Source organism: Schistocerca serialis, chromosome 2, assembly GCF_023864345.2.
Source record: "Schistocerca serialis cubense isolate TAMUIC-IGC-003099 chromosome 2, iqSchSeri2.2, whole genome shotgun sequence".
Taxonomy (NCBI): Eukaryota; Metazoa; Arthropoda; class Insecta; order Orthoptera; family Acrididae; genus Schistocerca; species Schistocerca serialis.
In genome coordinates this window covers 123,754,598-123,770,542 of record NC_064639.1, presented here as the reverse complement: position 1 = coordinate 123,770,542, position 15,945 = coordinate 123,754,598, and the positions used below count along the sequence as shown (strand labels likewise).

At 42.9% G+C, this 15,945-nt stretch overlaps 1 protein-coding gene and 1 pseudogene across 1 annotated transcript in view; both read left to right on the top strand.

The window, feature by feature from the left end:
• Positions 1-15,945, top strand: part of LOC126456805 (PRL-1 phosphatase) — a 607,421-nt gene that overhangs the window by 60,476 nt on the left and 531,000 nt on the right. The gene's annotated exons all lie outside the window — the stretch shown is intronic.
• Positions 3,939-4,056, top strand: LOC126459666 (5S ribosomal RNA; annotated as a pseudogene).

Genomic DNA, 15,945 nt, shown 5'->3' with positions numbered 1-15,945 from the left:
TAATGTCATCTCTCTTGGACGCCAATGTGCTACTTACAGTTTTTTAAGGCCTACGTGTTATAGCCAACTACTAATATAACCGTTGTTTGCCTTGATGTTGTAACCTGTGTGTGTCCTAAGAGCCGATGATGGCGGCTTTAGTTTCGCCGAAACCGTTAATCATGGAATAAAAAGAATTCCTGCGATCTTGGCTACCAGTTTATTGTTTTACAAGCATCTAGATCGCTCCCACATGAGCACAATGTGCTCCCTACAAAACTTCGACTGCCGCCCAATGGCGTGCCAGCGTGCGACTTCAGTTGTTACCTGACAGTCGAAGTAAACTATACACCGGGAACGTAGCGAAACAGAAACATTCAGAATCTAGCAGTTTTGTCGCCCCGAAGAGGCAACGCCATTTGTATTGTCGTTTTAGTGTTTTATAATGACACTGCCTAACATCTAAAAGGATTTTGTTCAAATATAGGAAGAGTTTGCGAAGACACGACCTGCTTGTGAATGGTTAATCGATAATTATATAGACGTGGTTACTTCTTTTATTGTTATGCTTATTTGCCCTCTAGCTTCCCAAATATTGCGGCGATTCGTAAGTTCGTTGCGTTATACCATATAGTTCAAATGGCTCTGAGCACTATGCGTCTTAACTTCTGAGGTCATCAGTCGCCTAGAACTTAGAACTAATTAAACCTAACGAACCTAAGGACATCACACACATCCATGCCCGAGACAGGATTCGAACCTGCGACCGTAGCGGTCGCTCGGTTCCAGACTGTAGCGCCTAGAACTGCACGGCCACTCCGGCCGGCGTTATGCCATAAGTTTAGTACACACGATAGAGACTGTAGCCATCAATAATACATTCTCCTTCACTATTTACAACAGTCCGCCAACGTAGGGGTAACTTATCGATTCCGCGACTGTAGAAATCACGTGGTTTTGAGGTGAAGAACTCCTCGAACCATGTTTGGAACGCACTGTCATCCGAAAAAAAAAGTTCCTTGAAGATTTTTTTTACAGAGAGTGGAAAAGGTGAAAATCTGAGGGCGCAAGATCAGGTGAATAAGATGCGTGCGAAATGACTTCCCAACGCAACTCCTGTATCGTGTTTTCTGTCAGTCTAGCAGAATGCGGGCGGGTTATTATCGTGAAGCAGCATCACTTACTGCAGTCTTCCTGGTCGTTGCTCTTGGAGTTGGTTCTGCAAGACGCCTCAGTTGTTGACAATAAATGTCAGCAGTGATGGGTTACACCTCAGGTAAACAACTCGTAGTACATCGCACCGCCGCTGTTCCACCAGATCCATATCAATATCTTTTGTGCACGCGCGCAGGTCTTTGTATGCGGAGTTGCTGCTCTGTTTGGGCTCAGCCATTGCTTTCTTTTCCTTAAGACGGCGTAAAGACACCAGTAACGACACAGTAACACGATCTAGTTGATGACGAGGAAGCAAAGAGATGCACATACGGCCACACACTGATTTTTGTGATTTTGGCTTAGAGCATGCGGTACCCATACACCCGGTTTTTTAATCTTCCCCATTGCATGCAAATGGTGCACGATGGTGGAATGATCACAGTTAATCGCAGTTGCCAGTTCTCGAATACACTGACGTGGTTCGTTGTCAATTAATGCGTTTAAACGATCGTCATCAAACCTCGAAGGTCTTCCTCAAGCTGGAGAGACACTAATATCAAAATGATTCTCCTTAAACCGAGAAAGCCATTTTCTTGAGGTGCTCTGTCGAATGTCTTTATCCCCTCACAAGCCGCTAATGTTTCTGGGTGCCTCCGCTGCTGTCACCCATCTTTGGGACTCAAAACGGAAGAACATGGCGGAAATGTTCCGATTTCTCCACTTGGCACTGCAATTTCTAACGTCCGTAGCTCTACTCACCACATTCAAATGACAATATGTAAACTCAAGTAGCAACAGTGAGCTACAACAGGAAATGACTTTCGAGAAATAAATCCATAGCAACCGGAATACCAACATGCAAAACAAAAACATAACGAACTTATGCATTAACGTAATATTTAGCCATAAACATTGTTATTTAAAATCTTTAAAATTACATGTTCAAATAAAAGAACACTGAAACTTTCTTATTTTCATACTGATGATGTTAATAACTGGCAATAATTTTGTCTCATTTTTAGAGGTTTGTGGCGTTCATCGTTGGAAGTAATTAACAGATAAGGTTCGGAAGTAACACTGCACAAAAACCACCTAAGTAATAAAGAGTTCTTCTTTTGGTATTAGTTACTTTAGTGCACCTGTGGATTCAGCCAGATATTACCCTAGGAGCCGGCCTGGGTGGCCGAGCGGTTCTAGGCGCTACAGTCTGGATCCGCGCGACAGCTACGGTCGCAGGTTTGAATCCTGCCTCGGGCATGGATGTTTGTGACGTCCTTAGGTTAGTTAGGTTTAAGTAGTTCTAAGTTCTAGGGGACTGATGTTCAAATGGTTCAAATGGCTCTGAGCACTATGGGACTCAACTGCTGAAGTCATTAGTCCCCTAGAACTTAGAACTAGTTAAACCTAACTAACCTAAGGACATCACAAACATCCATGCCCGAGGCAGGATTCGAACCTGCGACCGTAGCGGTCTTGCGGTTCCAGACTGCAGCGCCTTTAACCGCACGGCCACTTCGGCCGGCCGGGACTGATGTCCTCAGAAGTTAAGTCTCATAGTGCTCAGATCCATTTGTACCAATACCCTAGGAATTATGGCCCGCATCTCGTGGGCGTGCGGTAGCGTTCTCGCTTCCCACGCCCGGGTTCCCGGGTTCGATTCCCGGCGGGGTCAGGGATTTTCTCTGCCTCGTGATGGCTGGGTGTTGTGTGCTGTCCTTAGGTTAGTTAGGTTTAAGTAGTTCTAAGTTCTAGGGGACTTATGACCACAGCAGTTGAGTCCCATAGTGCTCAGAGCCATTTGAACCATTTTAGGAATTATGAATGTTCGCCTCTTGAAAGTATCTTGAGATGTGAAATAAATGTGGTTAAAGAACTGTCGCTTCTCAAATGAAACGTCATAAACGCGTAGCAGTCCACGCTGTTACTTAGTGCGTCTGTCCACCACCACCAAGCGAGACAGTGCTAACAGAACTTGGCGACACTCGCCGCTGGATATATTAACTAAGTCAACACAGTCCCTGTTAGCGCGTATGATGTGTACATTTACAACATCACTAGTGGTCTACATGAAAACAAGGTTCTTCTAAGAGATATTTTATAAAACGGCAGTTAGTTTTTAATACTGTTATACACAAGCCAAATATTACAGTTCCAGCACTGAAAACTTATCAGTAGTCAGTAGGAAGAGCATTATCATATTAGATCTTTACAATAAAGTTGTTAGCCATTGCAGATTTTTGTCGTGCGTTCTATCACGAAGATGGAATGTCAAATATTCCTCATTGTCAAAGCTACGCAGCAGTACGTCAAATTAACCTGAAACAAATGTTTCATATTCTTTGTGAATTATTCGTAGTTAATGCGTACTGCTGGCAAATGTTTTTTCTGGAGTGTGGCACTATATGGTGCAGAAACATGGACACTGAGACGAGAGGATGAAAAAAGGTTAGAAGCATTTGAGATGTGGATGTGGAGGAGTATGGAGAGAATAAGCTGGATGGAAAGAGTGAGTAATGAAAGAGTATTGGAATGGGTTGGTGAGAGAAGATGTCTGCTGAAGGTTGTAAGAGAAAGGAAAAATAACTGGTTGGGAGATTCATTGAGAAGGGAGTGCTTGCTAGTAGATGCTTTGGAAAGATTGGTTTGTGGGAGAAGACTGAGAGGAAGAAGGAGATACAAGGTGATAGACGACATAAAGGGAAGAGGAAATTATGCAGACCTGAAGAGGATGGCAGAAGACCGGACAGCCTGATGAAAACCTGCCTTTAGGCAGAACACTGATGATGATGATGAATGCGTACGACGCCAACGGCCTTGCCGCAGTGGTAACACCGGTTCCCGTTAGATCACCGAAGTTAAGCGCTGTCGGGCTGGGCTAGCGCTTGGATGGGTGACCGTCCAGTCTGCCGAGCGCTGTTGGCAGGCGGGGTGCATTCAGCCCTTGTGAGGCAAACTGAGGAGCTACTTGACTGAGAAGTAGCAGCTCCGGTCTCGAAAACTGACAACGGCCGGGAGAGCGGTGTGCTGACCGCATGCCCCTCCGTATGACACGGCGGTCGATCGGTACCGTTGGGTCTTTCAAGGCCTGTTAGGACGGAGTTAAGTTTTTAAATGCTTACGAGACTGGAATCGGAGTTCGTCTGCCTAGGTAAAAGAGGACAATACTTCCAGATCTCAAAAAATGCATAATATTTGTATTTGCACCATTTTATGGAAACAAAGAATAATGCTGCTTTACACTTTCATCAGTAATTAGCAAGAGCAATATATTATTTCCATTTAAGTAAAGAAAAAAACCTAGGATCCATAAATTCTGTCTTTAAGGTTAAACGCCAATAAAATTGACACTTAACATTCCTCAATAGTCTATTTAACACTGCCGATTCACTTTTCCCTGTTCAGACATACGTGATGATTCAGAAAGAGAGAATAGATTTGAACGGTTTATTACAGACAAGCTACGCAAGACAGAAACACAATGTGAGCGTCTCACTGGACAGAGGAAGGTTCCGAGTTTTCCGTTCGCACTGACACTATGCCGTACACGCAACACGAGCACCATGCATTGCTCAAGGAACATCGAAACGGTAGTCCATTTCATTCGTCACACGAATCGACAGCTTCAAAAATTCAGTTTCTCACCTCTTGAAGAGTAGCCGCCATAAGTGGGACAAAGGCTGTCTTTTATGTACCTCCACAGAAAGAAATCGCAAGGTGTGACGTCTGGTGACCTGGGAGGACAAAAGCAACGAACAAGATCTAGTTGTCCACCTCCTCCAATCCAACGTTTGGGGATGGTGTTGTTAACGACACACTTCAAGGTGATAGTGAGGCGTGGCGTCGTCATGTGTAAAAGTGAAATCATTGGAATCTCCGTGAAGCTGAGGAAACAACCAATTTGTAGCATGTCCAGGTCACAGTTTCCTCCGCAAAAAAGGAAGGCCAACAAACTTGTGAAAAGAGACGGCACAAAACACATTCAGTTTCGGTGAGTCTCTTTCATGTTCGACAACGACGCCAGGATTTTGTGACTGCCAAACTCTTATGTTACGGTGATTTATTGTACCCTGTAGATGAAACGTCGATTCGTCCAAAAAGATGAGTCGTTCGGAAAAAGTGTCCTCTGCCATGTCTTGGAGAAATGAAACGCAAAATTCATATCTTCTCTTGTGGTCGCGGGAACTTAATTCCTGCAGTAACTGCAACTTATAAGGCTTTATAAGCAGGCGTCGTTTCAGAACACACAACACCGTTGTTTGAGGATGTTGGAGCTCCTGTGGACTACCGATAGTCCGTGTGTAAGCATCTCGGATACGCTCGACATTTTCAACACACGTGCGTGACCGGCCAGTACTCTTCCCAATATACAGCTAGTTCCCTAGAATTATGTATGACAGTCTGATGATAGAATGAAGGCTTTCACGGCCGGGTGACATTGCTACTGGTAAGGCTTTTGGGGTTTAAGATCGTGGTCCACGAAACTCTCCTGTTCCTAACATTTCATCCAGAACTGCGCTGGACATTCAGAGACATTGCTCCTCCATTGAGTGTTGCTGCCGGCCAGAGAGGCCGAGCGGTTCTAGGCGCTTCAGTCTGGAACCGCGCGACCGCTACGGTCGCAGGTTCGAATCCTACCTCGGGCATGGATGTGTGTGTGATGTCCTTAGGTTAGTTAGGTTTAAGTAATTTTAAGTTCCAGGGGACTGACGACCTCAGAAGTTAGGTCCCATAGTGCTCAGAGCCATTTGAACCATTTGAGTGTTGTCGACTATCGATAGTTAAGTTTTACCTTCGACAAGGATCGTCTCTGCTTATCGCGTGTAACTTCCGGCCTCGCCGTTTTTTCTACAATGTATGTCGCTCACAGACGTCCGTCCAGTCAGTCGGCAAGACTCAACGGAGGAACAACGGCTCTGAAGATGTCCAACGCAGTTCGGGACGAAACATTAGGAACGAAAGTGTTTCGTGGGCCACGACCTTGTACCCCGAAAGGTTTACCAGCAGCAAAGTCATAAATCTGCATGTGCAGAGGCGCTTCTTGCCGAAAGAACGGCTGAATGTACGTTGCACCTGAACAGTGGATTCATTGATTTCACGCAAATTCCAACACAAAATAATTTCTCATGTGGTGTAGTCGCCAAACAAACAACAGCGCAGCTGTGTCAAAATTTTGAACCTTCCTCTATCCAGTGACACGCACAATGTGATTGTGTTTCTTATAGCTTGTCTATAATAAACAACTTTAATCTGCTCTTTCATTTTGAATCACCCGGCACAGTTCTTTCTGAGTGTCAATCAAGAGACTAAAATCAAAACCATAGTCGAAGCAGGCTTAATATTGTAATATGTTCATTTTTCACAGAGGGTAATCTCACTGTAACTTCTGTGAGTAGTAGGTTGCTCTGAGAAGAGTTTGAAATTTTCCCTTACGAATTACAACATACGCTGTCTCGTATGCTGCTTCTTGTTGGCGCTATTCATATCTTCGTTTGTTTCGTGATGTTATTCACAGAGGGCGCTTCCATCGAGTGGCAAAAGCTTCTCCGCACTCGGAGCAAAAACATAAACAGAAAAGAAAATTTAAATTCGCTTCTCGTCCCGTCCCTTAATGTTATTTAAACTAAAAATATTTCGTTTCCACTTTAGTAATTTATCTATAATGTTGCAAGATATCCAGTGGGAACATTTTCCCGTGCGTGACGAAATACGCTGGAAGAAAGACTGAAAAATTAAGTTATGTGTACTTTGATATCCACGCGTGCACAAGCCACAAAGTACTGGAGTTCACGAGGTGCAAGGGGGCGGATGGGAAGTGTCGAGGGGGGAGGAGGGGGGGGGGGGGGAAGCAGGCGACTGAAGGTCTGGAGCCGAAGTTGCTTCGCGCTGAATTCCGCGAAAGCGACGGGGCGTCTGAGTCCCCTTACGTGAGTGGGTAGCAGACAGCAGGCCACGTGCCTGCAACTCAGCGGTGTGGCGGGCAGCGCACGGGCCTGCCACGTGGGGACGCTGATAGGCTGGCGCCGCGCCAGGCGCGTCACGTGGGTGCAGACGGCAGTAGCCTGCAGTCTGTGGCGAGGCGAGGCCCATTTGACGGCGCGTGCCTACCCCACAGATTCCCAGCCCAGCTGCAGACTTCGTTTCCGTATCTGGAGGCGCCAGCGACTACTAAAATAGTTGAAATAGCTTTTTTTATTATACTTTGACACAGTCACACTCATCGTTACAGATTACTTTTAAAGAACAGATTATCCATTTCATATGTTTAGGATAAGACATATCATATGCTCGAGAAACGGATATAAGCACAAAAACTAATACTTACCACCGCATAATGTGGCACAATAAGGAGAACACTGAACGGAAGTGGTTAGGAAGCATGTTGAAAAATGGTACTTCTTTTCTGTGCTAGACAATGACCACTTTATTGAGTCTACTCTTGCAGTTAGAAACACAAAAATAATTCAGATACGCAGGCGTCCCTTTAAAGCAATCGTTTACCACGCCCCTTTCTTTAAAATGGAATTTCCTTGCCAGTTTTAAGAAATTCATGGCCGAAATTTTGTTTTACAAGTTAGATGCGTAGTTACCTTTTACGCATCACGGTGTTCAGTTGTTTCAAAATGTCGTCGGTGCCTTCCTTTTTTTCAGCTTGTAAAACAAAAGTTTGTTTGTATTGAAATTGTGTTGTGGCCTTTGTTTTTTCGCGGATTTATTTTGCGTTTCATAATGCCACGAGCTAAGAAACTCTATCCTAAACAAAAATTCCTACGTAATATGTAGGAAGTTAAAATGGGAAAAGTCTTTTATTCTAGACTTAATTTCGGCAACGCTAGCAATTACGCCATCGCTATTTGTAGAATTTCAATATTAGATGGCAGGACACGAGGTATTCTTTCCAAAACAATAGTCTGGATATAATATTTAATTCTTTTCAAAACAGAAATCGATTTTACCGCTTAACTGTTAGATACCGCCGTTGAAGGACGCGTTCTGAGCGCAACTATAACTTTGGGATATAATTCGGCAAGTTCTCTTATGTGCGGGAACAAATAAAGCCTCGGTGGAGTTAGTTTTTAGCCCTTGTACACAGTATATCCAAATGCAATCCAGAGTCGATACATTCACTTGCTGTATGCATTTTCAAATCGCTTAAAACCGTTTTAGTGCGAACATAGTCGCCTACAGAATTTTGTTGGAGGATGATAGGACTCTAAAATTACGGTTTTGTCAGTTTCGAGACATGTCTTGCCACAAGAACTAAATTTTATCTACGATACAAAAAAGTTGGCGGTTTCAATCACAACAGTAAGGTAATGTTATTTACCTAATAAGATAATAAGGGGGTGAATACAGCATTACATATTTGTTAGTATAAGTATATTACGACATGGGTAAAAGACGGGCGCAAATCAAAAATGTAGTTTTGAGGTAACCGAATTTCAAAAATTACGGCATTTGTTGTCGTAGTAAGTCATATCTTAGCAGTGCTGTCTGTCCGGATGAGGTTGATTAGCGGGAAGAATTCGCTTGAAACACTTTTATAAAATTGGGAGTTACGGGCTGTGTTTTCTTTTTTTTGTATGAGTTATGGCCTTCTATTATAAAAAGCATATTTTGTATAATTTTTCAAAGAAAATGGATCACCAGCGGAAAATATTTCTATGTCCAACTCGTAAAAGATTGATCTGATCTGAATTTGTGAAAACCGTAATCTGTAACAAAAAGGAAATATTACTCGATTTGAAGTTTGTGTTATTCTATTTAAAACTTGTGAAAATTGAATGTCTCTCTCCATTATAATAGATTTTAAGAACAGAGATCGAGAATCTGTGGCCGATAGAAAGAGTCTACTCCAATATTTTTGTTAAAGATACTTATAGTTACCTTAAAATAGCGGATACTTTTCTTTCGATAGTTTTGCGTGTACTATACTTCTCTTGCCATACCACTCATGGCTAAAGAGTCGATAATTTTCGTTCAGTACAGTGTCACTAAGTGCAGTGGAAGCAGCGGCATAGTGACAAATTTCTCGCTGTAGACAGACAGTTACACAGACATAAAACAAGGCAACGGTTAACGCAGTTCGCAGTGACACACAGCACCGGAGAATGTGTCGTATATCCACTTATAGAAGGCACTTCCTACATTGTTTTACATAGAAACGTAAGTTAGAAAACTTCCCGTTCCCATGTAACGAATCATCGAGGTGGCGCAGTTTTGTTTCGTAACATTTTCTTTGGCGAACCAACACACCCGCCTTCTCCTGAGATGAAGGCGTCGGATGCTGCCGTGGTGTACGTTAAGGTATCAAAGTTGAGTGATTGTAGCTGGATACAAGACAATTTAGACAAAATTTCTACTTGGTGCGATGAATGCAGCTATCTCTAAATGTAGAAAAATGAAAGTTAATGCGGATGAGTAGGAAGATCAAACCTGTGATGTTCGGATACAGTATTATTAGTGTCCCGCTTGACACAGTCAAGTCGTTTAAATTTCTGGGCGCAACGTTGCAAAGTGAAATGAGATGGAACGAGCATGTGAAAACTGTGGTAGGAAAGACAAATGGTCGACTTCGGTTCATTGGGAGAATTTTGGAAAAGAATGGTTCACCTGTAAAGGAGACCGCATATAGGACACTCGTGCGACCTATTCTTGAGTACTGCTCGAGTGTTTGGGATCCGTAACAGGTCTGATTGAAGTAAGACATCGAAGCAATTCAGAGGCGGGCTGCTAGATTTGTTACCGGCAGGTTCGAACATGACGTAAGTGTTACGGAGATGCCTCGCGAACTTAAATGTAAATCCCTAGATGGAAGGCGACTTTCTTTTCGAGAAACGCTTTTGAGGAAATTGAGAGTACCGTCATTTGAAGCTGGCTGACGAACGATTCTGCTGCCGCCAGCATACATAGCACTTAAGGACCACGAAGATAAGATACGAGAAATTAGGGCTCATCCGGAGGCGTACAGACAGTCGTTTTTCCCTCACTCTATTTGCGAGTGGAAGAGGAGGGGAAATGAGAAGTACTGGTGTAACGTATCCTCCGCCACGCACCGTGCTGTGGTTAGCGGAGTATCTATGTAGATATAGATGCCGTTTTAATGACATGGAGTTCAACTGTGTAAAGTGAAGTGTCTTCCGGTAAATGATACCTGTTGTATTTTACTATTGCATGGTACTGCTAGGATCAGCTTCGCACAATATCACTTTCGTGATTTCCTAAATCCCAAGAATGGCTATGCAAGTAGAGCCTACGCTCGCTTGCCTCGAACAAGTATCAGACACAAAATTTCTGGTTAGTAGACCAAATGTATTTAAATATTAATTAATTAAAGTGATAAAAAGGCGCCACCTCACAGATAATTTGATAATTTAATAAAATACCAATCCATATATTCGATATACAATAATCATAGTACTAAGGATTTCAAACCTCTTGAAGAATGGAAAGGTCGAAGGGAAACAGTGACAGATGTGCGCCTGCATAACATCTTCTCAGGTGCTAAACTTCCAACTGGATTTTACCTACCACGCAAGACCTGGACTACCCTCAACAGAATCTGTACTGGCCATGGCCGATGCAGGGATGCTCTCTTTAAGTGGAAGAAGCTGCCTGATCCAGCCTGTGACTGCGGGGCTCCATACCAGACTGTTCACCACATTGTCAGTGAATGCAGGATTCGAGCCTATCACGGTGCCCAAGGGGACTTCCTGCTCGCAACTCCAGGTGCAGTGCGCTGGATTGAAGGACTAGATATTTAGTTCCGAAGACAAACTTAAGTTTCTTGTGTGTCAATATGTTCATATGTGTATGTAATTTAATTTCATGATATGTCTGTATTACTCATGTGCCAAATAATAATAAATAATCATGATACAATCCATTGAAACGTTATTAAGGGGAGGTGCAAATTGACTGATTTTAAGGATCCTTACTAGGGAGCGTAATGGTGCTGTGAGATGTAATAGCAACGAATTTAGCAGTAATTAACATTTATTTTCTCGTTAAAAGTAATACACAGATGTTAAGTTAAAACGCTGTTACTTGGAAAGCTGGCCGGTGAATCTCGACATACGGTACATTACACAACGCAACAACTGGACCAATACGTGTGGGGCAAGTCTGCTAAATTACTGGTTACGATTTATCAAGATCAACAAACGACGTTCACATTGATCACTCACACAACGAAAGAAAGAATTTAGAAGAATGCTTCTCTATTCCACATTTACGCTCACTGGCTCAGAGCGCGACTGCCTTTAACGGTCAGTTGAACGAAGCCCACTTCTGAAATTCCATACAGCTCAGTAATTTTGTAAATAAATTTACCAAACACGAGCACATCTACTCCGCGATGAAACTGAATTTTCTGTTCGAACACGAGAGGTGTTTACGTCGAATTGGAGCCTCAAGGTTCACGAAGAAACTCACTTGGTGCAGCAGAGTACCGGCTACTAAGTCCACGGGGATGAAACACAAATTGGACGGTAAATTAAATAAAATTTAACACAAGCATTCCACAAAGCACACGTTCATACATAATAGATGAAAATAGCTAAAATTGTACATCACGTAGCGACGCCGCTCGTTCACATCGAGATGAAATTGCAAAAAAGATCTCGTCGAATAAACTGAATACTAATGAAATTAATACCGTTCCCTGACTGAAATAATTGGTGCGTCATGATTATCAATGCCACACACCACAGTGACTACTGGAAACTCAAACAAAGCTAACTCTTACACACTTCAGCTTTAGTAATTAGAGATACAACTCAGAGCATCCGTACTCACCGGCGTCCTAGGTAAGAGTGAAACCAACCTGCCCCGTCGACGGTGTCTATACGAGGTGCATTCAAGTTCTAAGGCCTCCGATTTTTTTTCTAATTAACTACTCACCCGAAATCGATGAAACTGGCGTTACTTCTCGACGTAATCGCCCTGCAGACGTACACATTTTTCACAACGCTGACGCCATGATTCCATGGCAGCGGCGAAGGCGTCTTTAGGAGTCTGTTTTGACCACTGGAAAATCGCTGAGGCAATAGCAGCACGGCTGGTGAATGTGCGGCCACGGAGAGTGTCTTTCATTGTTGGAAAAAGCCAAAAGTCACTAGGAGCCAGGTCAGGTGAGTAGGGAGCATGAGGAATCACTTCAAAGTTGTTATCACGAAGAAACTGTTGCGTAACGTTAGCTCGATGTGCGGGTGCGTTGTCTTGGTGAAACAGCACACGCGCAGCCCTTCCCTGACGTTTTCGTTGCAGTGCAGGAAGGAATTTGTTCTTCAAAACATTTTCGTAGGATGCACCTGTTACCGTAGTGCCCTTTGGAACGCAATGTGTAAGGATTACGCCCTCGCTGTCCCAGAACATGGACACCATCATTTTTTCAGCACTGGTGGTTACCCGAAATTTTTTTGGTGGCGGTGAATCTGTGTGCTTCCATTGAGCTGACTGGCGCTTTGTTTCTGGATTGAAAAATGGCATCCACGTCTCATCCATTGTCACAACCGACGAAAAGAAAGTCCCATTCATGTTGTCGTTGTGCGTCAACATTGCTTGGCAACATGCCACACGGACAGCCATGTGGTCGTCCGTCAGCATTCGTGGCACCCACCCCGATGACACTTTTCGAATTTTCAGGTCGTCATGCAGGATTGTGTGCACATAACCCACAGAAATGCCAACTCTGGAGGCGATCTGTTCAACAGTCATTCGGCGATTCCCCAAAACAATTCTCTCCACTTTCTCGAATATGTCGTCAGACCGGCTTGTGCGAGCCCGAGGTTGTTTCGGTTTGTTGTCACACGATGTTCTGCCTTCATTAAACTGTCGCACCCACGAACACACTTTCGACACATCCATAACTCCATCACCACATGTCTCCTTCAACTGTCAATGAATTTCAATTGGTTTCACACCACGCAAATTCAGAAAACGAATGATTGCAAGCTGTTCAAGTAAGGAAAACGTTGTCATTTTAAGTATTTAAAACAGTTCTCATTCTCGCCGCTGGCGGTAAAATTCCATCTGCCGTACGGTGCTGCCATCTCTGGGACGTATTGACAATGAACGCGGCCTCATTTTAAAACTATGCGCATGTTTCTATCTCTTTCCAGTCCGGAGAAAAAAAAATCGGAGGCCTTAGAACTTGAATGCACCTCGTACAGCAGCCCGGAAGGGCTCAGAGAGCGTCAGCGGTTTCTACGTGTACCAAAGTCACAACGGATGCTGACCACTGACTACTAATGCCTCACTTACCCAACGTAGTCGTATTAAAAGCTCTACCCATAGATTGACTACAATGGCCTTAACACTTACGGAAAGCTCCTGGCAACTAAGGAAACCTGAAGAATCAGCTACAGACAAACCACACATTCGCACTAGCAGGCGACAGTGGGAACAGGAAAGCTATGACATGAATACATGATAATGGTTCAAATGGCTCTGAGCACTACGGGACTTAACTGCTGAGGTCATCAGTCCCGTAGACTTAGAAGTACTTAAACCTAACTAACCTAAGGACATCACACACATCCATGCCCGAGGCAGGATTCGAACCTGCGACCGCAGCAGCAGCGCGGTTCCGGACTGAAGCGCCTAGAACAGCTCGACCACTACGGCCGGCTACATGGTCATGATTACACTTATACATACAGAACATAGTAATAAATTTGAAACTGAGAAAGACATTCCCCTTTGGCGTTCAATACAGGAGGGCTGCATTCTAGAGGATGACTTTGGCTAAAGGTGAAAGGAAGAAGGCGTGGCAGATCGAAGATCTGGGAGCCTGGGAAAATAGAAATCCATCCACCTTTACGGAAGGCCCGATGGTACGCTAAAAAGTGTGATACGAAGTGTAACTGAACTGGTATCGGAAACAAGGGGCAGTTCGTCGGAACTATTGCCAGGGCGAAATTCAACCACGGCTGCTACTGTCAACACATCTGTAGAGTTCACGTAATACCATCACTGTACTGCGAATATGGAAAGGTCCAGGTCGTCAACCACATAAACTTTGGCTATATTAGATGCAGAAGGAAATCATACAGTTTACGGAGCTGGTTCACATGAATCAACAACGTCCTTCGAAAATATTAACATTGGTGACTACAGTGAATATAGGCGTTTATGAATTGCTTGTGACGTTAATGTTAAAAGTTTGGGTTAAATTGTAACTATTGAATTTGGGTTTTTTATGTACAGGTTGTTAACAAAAGTGTAAAATATTTTGAGGGGTGGTATAACCGAACAAAACAAAACAAAAATCCAGTAAACATGAGCTCTAAAATCCTTACTTTAAGAGCTATGAGTACTTCTTCATCTTTTCTACAGTGTAACACATCTCTTTTATTGAACAGGTGGTCATAGTTCTTAAGTAAAGCATTTTAAAGCCCGTGTTTACTGGACTTTTTCTCTTGTTTTGGGCTGTTTTTTCTTGTTTTGGTGAGTGTTGTCACCTCTCAAAAGATTAGATTTTTTTTTAACGCTGTGTATATACACACAGGCTGTCCAGGAAGAATGGTCAGTATTCAAGGATATGACAGGAACCATCATTCGAAGCAAAACATGGGCTCTAAAATGCATAGCTTAAAATCTGTTAGCACTTCTTCATCTTCGATACTGTGAAAAAACTGTTCTACTGCAAGCTCTTCGCTTTTCATGTTTTTGGAATTAATAGTATGGACCAAAACAAGAAAAAAAAATGTCTAGTAAACATAAATGTAAAGGTGCATACCTGAAGGGCTACGAGTATTTGTTTAGTAAAAGACATGTGTTTTCAGTATCGAAGATGAACAAGGGCTCATAGCTCTTAAGGTATGCACTTCGGATCCACGTTCACTAGACTTTTTCTTATTTTGGTCCATACTACCTCCCTCAAAGTATGGAAAGCAAAGAGCTTGCACTAGAAGCGATTCGTTTCACAGTATCTAAGAAGAAGAAGAAGAAGAAGAAGAAGAAGAAGAAGTAGTGCTCCTGGCTCTTAAGGTACGCGTTTTGGAGCCCATGTTTACTAGAAATTTTTGCTTCGAGTGATCGTTCCTGTCATATACCTGAATATTGGTCTCTCCTTCTGGGACGCCGTGTAAAATAAACATATTTCGATTTATTAGAAAACTGATGGTTAATTTAAGAGGCAACTGTATTTAATTACGTTTCATTAACCATGTCAATGAAATTTGTTCTGCAATATTCTTATCAAAACTTTTATTTGCAGGTTCACTATGTTAACAGAGTAGATTACTAATTTCGGCAAAATAAATTGCTATCTTCAGACCCATAAAACAGGACAGGTAATTATATCATATAATGATTTAAACTATTGAGTCACAAGAACAACACGGAACTTGCAGTAGGAAGTGGAGGCATTACAACAACGCGCCAAATGTGCAACTATAAGTATTCGTATTGCGTGAGCAGTTCATTCATACACATTCTAACTAGTACATACATTATGGTTGCATATCTGGCATGTTATTGAAATGCCTCTACTTTCTTGTGCACATTGTACGTGACGCAGTGGTTTAAATTACTGTATGGCGTTAAGTGCCACTGCCCTGTTTTATGGATCTGAAGATGTCAATTTATTTTGCCGAAACTGCTAACCCAGTAATGTGTTAACATGGCGATCTTGGCAAATAAAATTTTTCATAAGAAGCCTACAGTACAAATTTATAAACCGCCTCCTGCACCGACTGATCATGCCAGGCAACCACAATAAATTGTACGTTTTAGATTTCTCATATATTATGGAAAAAGACAGATTGATGCGTACAAAGGATAGCAGCGCTGCTGGTTAGGGCTGGCTGT